General features: G+C 38.4%; 1 pseudogene across 1 annotated transcript; it reads right to left on the reverse strand.

Annotated features, from left to right (window-relative positions):
* Positions 1-874: 874 nt before the first annotated feature.
* LOC308337354 (small ribosomal subunit protein uS2-like) lies at positions 875-1,698 on the reverse strand (annotated as a pseudogene). The gene has a single exon. The product of its transcript is annotated as a small ribosomal subunit protein uS2-like (transcript).
* Between the last annotated feature and the right edge of the window lie 4,153 nt (positions 1,699-5,851).

Here is a 5,851-nt window from a genome sequence, read left to right on the forward strand (position 1 = left end):
TTAGAAAAGGGGAATTTAGATGGAATCTTGCATTATGCTAATATTTAAAAGTCAAGAAGGATCACAAAGGATCTAAAAAGGAGCAGACAGAAGAGGTGGGCAAAAGGCCAATCAGCAGAAACAGGGAGAGAAATTAAAAACAAGTTGTTTACTTCCCCCTTATTAAAAAAAATCCTCACAAGTCTTTTCTTCATTAGAAATCTATTGACCAGTTTATCTTTTTGGAAGGAAGAAGACTAAAATAGCAGTCCTTCCCTGATTTTTTTTTTTTAACTTCCTTAGCTCCATCTTTTGTAAACTCAAATTTGAATACAATTTCCCTCATAAGAAGTGCCTCTAAGTCCTTTCTGAACTAATGATTCTTTTGAGCTTCTAGTGAAATCTATACATTCCCTCCCTTAGAGAGCTACACATCATCATGCAATGTTATATTCAGTTTGGGCTGAGACTTATAGACCATAGCTTCAGAATCCTTGCTCTAATAAAATATAAAAATTTTTTATTGTGGTAAAAAAAGAACCCACATAACATGAAATCTACCCTCTTCACAAATTTTATTTATTTATTTATTTTCTCTTAACGAATTTGTTAAGTGTTCAGTATGGTATTGCTAAGTAAACTGCACAATGTTGTACAGTGAATCTCTAGAACATTTTCATCTTGCATGACTGAAACTTTATACCCACTGATTAGCAACACCCATTTCCACCTCTCCCCAGCCCCTGGCAACCACCATTCTACTTTCTTTTTCTTTCTTTCTTTTTTTTTTTTTTTTGACTTTTACAAACTGTTTATTTTCTGTCAACCTTATTTCCATTTTGTTTGCGTTTGTGGAAGAGCAGCTTAAGACCACTCAGTGGTTGTACCTACCCATTCAGTGGCCCGAGCAGTGGGCGCTCCAGTCTTCAGAGGGAACTGCTGAACAGGCACAGAGGGCACCTGCACGACTTCAGACCAGTCTGCAACTTCAGGCTGAGTAGCCGTGAACTCAGGAGCTGGAGCCGTCCATTCACCCTGGAGTTCTTCCTTGGTCACAGCCTTTTCAGCAGCCGCCTGCTCTTCCTTTTCAGTCTCTTCAGGATCTCTGTAGAAGTAGAGATCAGGCATGACCTCCCACGGGAGTTCACGGGAAATGGTGCCACGCACGCGCAGAACTTCCCTGGCCAGCATCCACCACATCAGACCCACTAAGTGAGCTCCCTTGTTGTTGCAAGGGATGACAATGTCCACATAGCGCAGAGGAGAGCCTGTGTTACACAGAGCAATGGTCGGCAGGTTAACATAAGATGCCTCTGTGAGAGGCTGGTGGTCAGCCCTGGGATCAGTAACCACCAGGAGTCTAGGCTCTCAGAAGGCTGCATGGATCTGGTTAGTGAATGTTCCAGGAGTGAAGTGGCTGGAATAGGAGCGGCTCCAGTAGCAGCAGCAAATTTCAGCACAGCTCGCTGGCCAGTATTCCTGGACGATATGACACTAACATCAGCTGGGTTTTTCAATGGCAACAATGGCACGAGCTGCTAGCAGAAGTTTCTCCCAGGTTCTCCTCAGATTTATGGTGTAGATACCATCACTTTTCCTTCTGTAGGTGTACTCTTCCATCTGGAAGTCAAGGTTGGTGCCACCTAAATGGGTTCCTGCTGCAAGGAATTTGAGGACATCCTCCTCCTTCATTTGCAGGACATCAAATGCTCGGGACATTGTGAAAGTTTCCTGTTAAGTTACGATGGGAACGCAAAACAACGCTGTATGGACCCTTCCCTAGGTAGCGCGGAAAGCACATTCTGCTTTCTACTTCTATGAATTTGACTACTTTAGATACCTCATATAAAAGGAATCTTGCAGTATTTGTCCTTTTGTGACTAGCTTATTTCACTTAGCCTAATGTTCTCAAGGTTCCTCCATATTGTAGCTTATGACAGTATCTCCTTTCCTTTAAAAGGTTGAATAATATTCTATTGTATGTACATACCACATTTTCTTTAGGCATTTATCAATCAGTGGGCATTTAGGTTGTTTCCACCTTTTGGCTATTGTGACTAATGATTCAGTGAACACAGTAGTGCAAATATCTCAACATCCTCTCTTAAATTCTTTTGAATAAATACCCACATGTGGGATTGCTGGCTCATTTGGTAGTTCTGTTATTAATTTTTTCAAGAAACTTCATACTGTTTTCCATAGTGCCTACCCATTTTTACATTCTCACCAGCAGTCCACAAAGATTACAATTTCGTCACTTCTTTACCAACACTCGTTGATATAGTTATCTTTTTTTAATAGTGTCCATCGTAACAGGTGTGATGTGATATGCATTTCATTTCCCTGATGATTAGTGATATTGAACTTCTTTTCATATACTTGTTAGATATTTGTATGTGTTCTTTGGATAACCATCTATTCAAATCCTTTGCACATTTTTTAGTCAAGTAATTTTTTTTTTAATTTTTTTGGTTTTTTTTTCTCTTGAGTTGCAGAAGTTCTTTATATATTTGGGATATTAAGCCCTTATAAGACATATGCATTGCAAAAATTTTCTCTCATTCTGTAGGATGCTTATCTTTTTGTTCTTTTTATTTGTTTATTTTGCAGTGCAGAAGCTTTTTATTTGATGTAGTCTCAATTGTTTACTTTTGCTTTCCTTGCCTATGTTTTTGGTGTCATATCCAAGAAATCATTACCAAGACCAATGTCAAGAAGATTTTCCCCATGTTTTCTTCTAGGAATGTTTTGGTTTCAAGTCATACATTTAAGTCTTTCATCCATTTTGAGGTCATTTTTGTGGGTGGTATAAGATAGGGGTCCAAGTTTCATCCTTTTGCATGTGGATATCCAATTTTCCCAACAGCGTTTATTAAGGAGACTATCTTTTCCCCATTGTGTATTCTTGGTGCCCTTGTTAAAGATTTGTTGACCACATATGCTTGGATTTATTTTCTGGGGTTTCTATTCTATTCCGTTGATTTATGTGTCTGTTTTTATGCCAGTATTACACTGTTTTGATTACTATAGCTTTGTAATACACTTTGAAATTAGGAAATGTAAATGCCTCCAGCTTTGCCCCTCTTTCTCAAGATTGTGTGAACTATTCAAGGTCTTGTGTAGTTCCATACAAATTTTAGGGTTGTTTTTTTCTCTTTCTGTGAAAAAAAGTCATTGGAATTTTGATACAGATTGCATTGAATCTATAGATTGGGTTATACAGACATAACATGTATTTATTTAAAGAGCTCACATATATTATTGAAATAATGTTTCAACAGAAAATGTAACAATATTCAGTCAGTGAGTTTAATTTGCCCCAGATTGGGAGAACAACTGCTAAATGCTAAGCATTCTACAAGGCACTTTCCATACAGTATTGGCAATGATTACAAAGACCCTGCAAAGTAGGTATTTTTAACTGTTTTCCAAATGAGAGTTGAGTGAGTTTCCAGCTAAGCCAGGAAGTGGTAAAACCAGGATTACAAGGCAAGGAGGCCAGAGAAGCATCCTGTGATAAGTTGATTAATCATGTCTCTGTTGTATTTTTCTCTTTCGCAAGGGAGGCAAGTGATTGAAGTCCTCCATTCTGCTCTCTTCATGTTCCTACTTGGGAATACTTCAGCTGGAATAACTCATTTGGTCTGTTTCTTCACCCCTGGGGGAGTTAGAAATTCTGTCTAGCCAAGTGAGAAGAGTATGAGGAAGTTTATTATTACTGCCTATATATTCCCTGTCCACCAATCCAACTTTTAACAGTAAAAAACAGATATTTTTCATCTCTGCCTCTCTGTTTCCTGTGTTTCTGTTTGTTCTGAACTTGTTCTGAGTAGATGAAGTAGGTGTTACTTCTACATAGTTTGTGTGTCCTCTGTCCACTTATATATTCCATACTGTCTCTTGAATATCTATATGGGCCTATTTCTGTCTTTTTAAAGAATTTATTTATTTATTTATTTATTTAGATGAGCACGAGCAGGGGGAGGGGCAGAAGGAGAGGGACAAGCAGACTCCCCACTGAGTGGGGTTCCCTGCTGACATGAGGCTCAATCCCAGGAATCTAAGATCATGACCTGAGGTGGAATCAGATGCTTAACCAACTAAGCCACACAGGCACCCCTATATGGACCTATTAACACAGCACTGATTGAATAGGAATCTCTCTGTGTGCACATCTGTCTCCAAAGAAGACATCCAGCTGGTCAACAGACAGATAAAAAGTCATTTGACATCACTCATCATCAGAGAAATGCAAATTAAAACCACAATGAAATAACACCTCACACTTGTCAGATTGGCTAAAATAAAAAACTCAAGAAACAAGTGTTGGCAAGGTTGTTGAGGAAAAGGAACTTCCCTCATAGTTGGTGGGAATGCAAACTGGTGCAGCCACTGAGGAAAACAGTATGGAGTTTTCTCAGGAAGTTAAAAATAGAACTACCATATGTTCCATTAATTCCACTACTGGGTTTTAACTCAAAAAGTATATGCACTCCTGTGTTTATTGCAGCATTATTTACAAGAGCCAAATTACGGAAGCAGTCCTAGTGGTGTCCACTGATAGATGAATGGATAAAGAAGATGTGACACAGACACACACAGACTGGAATATTACTCAGCCATAAAAAAATGAAATCTTGCCATTTGTAACAACATGGATGGAGCTAAAGAGTATAATGTTAAGTGAAGTAAGTCAGAGAAAAATAACTACCACATGATTTCACTCATATGTGGAATTTAAGGGGGAAAAATGAACAAAAGAAAAAAAGAGGAAGAGAAACCAAGAAACAGACTCTTAACTCTAGAGAACAAACAGATGGTTACCAGAGGGGAGGTGGGTGAGGGGATGGGTAAAATAGGTGATGGGCATTAAGGAGTGCACTGGTCATGATGAGCACGAGACAATGTATAGAATTGTTGAAGCACTATCTTGTACATCTGAAACTAATATAACATTGTATGTTAACTAAATGGAATTAAAATAAGAAAAATAAAATAAAATAAAACAAGGTGGGAAAAAAATTTTTAAAGGAAGTATGTGTGGGTATTAGGCCCAAGCTTTGTATGATCCTGAAGGGAGTTTGACCTGAACATCTTCAGGAAAGAGAGGGCAAGAGAATGAAGAACATGCTTGAATTTGGCTTTGAGGCCATCTTTCCATAGTTATCACAATGATTGTTGCCCTTCTCTCCTTGAAGCAGGTTCTACCTGGAAAGGCTGCTATAATCCCATTTCTTTACCTTTTCTTCCATCTGGAGCCACAGACTTCCCTCTTCCTGTACGTATACTAGAAGTCACCATTTAAGAAACCATTTCTGTTCTGGCTCAAGATTGTTTACAGATTATTTACTGACTAGGGAAATTCTCATTTGTCATGGGCAAATTATCACATTAGAGAAATCTAACCTGTGTTTTGTAATTGTTACCTAGTGTTTCATGGCATGTACTCAATCAGTTTTTATCAAGTCATCTTCTTTATTTTATCGTGGCTTTGGGAAGAATAAGGTAAGAGAGTAAAAGTCATCATTTTATAGGTGAAACCAAAGACAAAATAGATCCATTGCTTTACTAATCATTCATCCATGTTTCCCTGGAAAATCAAATGTTGGTGCACCCTGGACCAGGTGACCCACAGGCAAAAGGGGACCCAGAGCATTTTTTTTAATGAAACAGATTTTGTCATAAATAATATCAAGAGTTGTCCATTTTTCATCTCATCAATTACATCTGCTAGACTACTCTTGGATTTCTGTGGCTCCACTCCCTTTCTTTCTCCATTTATCTCCACCCTGAACAACAATTACCCTGGCTTTTCTGAATGTTTCTCACAGAGGAGAGATCTGGGGCAATGATAATTATCAGTGGAGAGGGA

The sequence above is a fragment of the Martes martes genome (assembly GCF_963455335.1).
Source record: "Martes martes genome assembly, chromosome: X".
Classification (NCBI taxonomy): Eukaryota; Metazoa; Chordata; class Mammalia; order Carnivora; family Mustelidae; genus Martes; species Martes martes.